Source organism: Lagenorhynchus albirostris, chromosome 5 (genome assembly GCF_949774975.1).
Source record: "Lagenorhynchus albirostris chromosome 5, mLagAlb1.1, whole genome shotgun sequence".
NCBI lineage: Eukaryota > Metazoa > Chordata > Mammalia > Artiodactyla > Delphinidae > Lagenorhynchus > Lagenorhynchus albirostris.
Genome location: NC_083099.1, coordinates 9,619,810 through 9,622,735, shown reverse-complemented (window position 1 = coordinate 9,622,735; position 2,926 = coordinate 9,619,810).

The following is a 2,926-nucleotide window of genomic DNA, read 5'->3' as shown; positions in this document are numbered from 1 at the left end:
TAGTTCGAGTTCTATGACATATTTTACTATAAGAAGAAAAGGACTCTTTGTACTGATTACTTTAGAGGAAAAGTAGTATTAACTCTCAAATAAAGTTTGAGCTAGTAATCTTAACTTAGACAAAACTTTCTTTTTAAGCATTTAAGTTTTGGAATATGAGATTATAGCCCAAATGAAGAGTAATTTAGATATCTTTGATCTAGATTTAAGTTGAAATTTTATAGTAAAATCATAGTTTTTATATTGTCATCGAGATTGAATCTAGTGCACGTGGCTCTTTCATGTGGTTATGAGTGCTGGTGACTTGGGGATGATGTAAGGAAGACCCTGGAGCAATGTTATCTTCTGTGGTTAGTAGGGTAATGGAGAGGTTAATTCTGAAGGCTCGAGCCGGTCAACCTGAATTCCAGTCCTGGCTCTACCACTCTGTTAGCCCTGTGACCTTGAGCCAGTTACTTAATCCTTAGCCTCTCTGCATCTTAGTCTCCTCACCTGGTAAAATGGGAGTTGTAACATGCCCACCAAATAGAGTCATCACCAGGGCAGAAGGAGATAGTCATATGTGGTAGAGTGTCTGACACTGGTAAGCCTCAAACATGATAACCATTTTTGGTTTTGATCATCATTTGTGGCTCAGTGTTGAACTCCAGTCATGACCAAGTGAGAAGGAAGGCTCTTCCAGCTCAGAATTGCAACGTGAGGGCAAGAGACAGTCAGTGTATACAGAAAAGTCCATGGGAAATCCAGGTTCTCCATGATGAGGCAATGTCCCCAACAGCATGATGAAGGAAGCCCACGGTGTGGGTAGAGCTCAGTTATGGGACTTTATTTCGACTCTGTAGCAAACTATTGAGAGTCTGCTAGGACTGTGCTAAACTAGGGGATAAAGGAAGATGAATAAATTCTCTCTATCAAGGAGCCTGCAATCTACAGAGGGAATGAGATAAGTGCCTGCATGACTATAATGCATGATGCAACACAGTCAGTGCCAGGGCAAATAAACAAACAAGATGCTCTGGGCATTAAAAAAAAAAGGGAGAGAGAACATGCAGGTAAGTATTTTCCCCCTTCCTCTAAAAGCATGCAAATCTTCTTAGAATAGGTAACTTTTGAGGCAGGTATTGAAGGTTGTGGAGATTTTGGTTAAGCAGACATAATAGGGCTGGAGGTGAATCCAGTGGAGAAAAGAACATAAACGAGGCAGAGAGGAGGGAAGAAGGGGGCATCCAAGAACACCTGGGACATCCAACATGGTGGGGGGTCATGGAAATAGACCATTAAAGGAGGCTTGGCTGTATTTGGAGAGACTTTGAATGATATGGTGAGAAGTTTGGCCTTAATTTAGTATCCAACAGGCAACACTGAAAGAGCAAGGTCTTGAACAGATCTGATGTGCATCAGAGAATCACTTGAAGGTTTTGTTAAAACACATATTCCTGACACCCTCCCCAAAGATTCTGATTCAGTAGGTCTGGGATGGAGCCTTAGAATTTGCATTTCCAATGATGTCACACTGATGTGGTGGGTTCACAGAACACACTGAATAGCCCTGACATAGGGCACATGGCCTTCCAAAATGTTTTATTTGCAGGTCCTTATTAGTAAAAAAAAATCCAGTATACATCCTCACTATATGTATATTTATTTATTTCCAAATTATAGACAAACTACTGTGTCAGTACCTGTTATGCTTATCATAAAGTCTATACCATTATAACCCAAAGAGGCTGAGCTCATGATGAAATAAGCGATTATTGTTTTATTTTTATTTTAATAAGTAATGGCACAAAAGTCTTTTTGCTCTCACTGAAATTACTGTTAAATTTGAATATGCTTCATTGTTTTCTGAAACTCAAAATTTTTCTGATACAACTATTTAAATGTCTTTCTTAATTCACTTTTTTCAGTACTTTGTTGTAGTGGTTTTTGCAATTGAGAACTATGTCTCACAAAGGCACATAAATCCAAAGGGAAAATTTTCCTTTATTGGCTGTTTTAAATAAATTCCATTCACCAATTATGGAAAGGTTTTTGTTAAAATGTGGCTAGTAGGTTTTCATCTTCTCTGATGTCAATCAGTGGTTCTTGCAAAGCAATAAATAGGTTTTACCATTTTTCATTGTTATCAAAATTCCACTGAAATTCTTTGTTTGGAAGAGTTAAAACTGGTTACAAAAATCTTATTTCCAAGGTTTTAGAATGTGCTGATATGAGATTTTAAAAAAATAGATGATATATTTATTAGTCTAGTTTTGTATCCAAATTACATAACAATGGACATCTTTCTAATATCCTTTTCCAACGTGCTCCGTCAGTAGCCTGAGTTTCTCTCTTTTTTTCTTTTTTGCGGTACGCGGGCTTCTCACTGCTGTGGCCTCTCCCATTGTGGAGCACAGGCTCCGGACGCGCAGGCTTAGCGGTCATGGCTCACGGGCCCAGCCACTCCGCGGCATGTGGGATCTTCCCGGACCAGGGCACGAACCCGTGTCCCCTGCATCGGCAGGCAGACCCTCAACCACTGCGCCACCAGGGAAGCCCTCTTCTTTTCTTTTTCAGAAGAAAAGGTAGTTCCTTCTTATTTACTATTGAAACATTACTTCCACCTTGAAGGGACAGATTGTGTTATTAATGTTATTGTTATTGTCTTTTAAAAAATACTTGACAGGTAGCATGTTATTGATAGCCTGCTTGTCATCATAGAAAAGCTTAGCATGTCTGGAGCACTTGTCTTTCTGTAAATATATGTTTTTAGCCCTTTTGAGTACTTTGCCATAAGCAAATCTCTGTGTTGTAGAAAATATGTTCATGGTTACTTCCCATTTCAATTTGTTCCTAAAGAGTCAAACATATTTTAAAGATTAAAAAAAGTAAACTTAAATTTACCACACTGATGGTGTTCTGTGCTTGCCTGTGTAGAGCAGAGCAA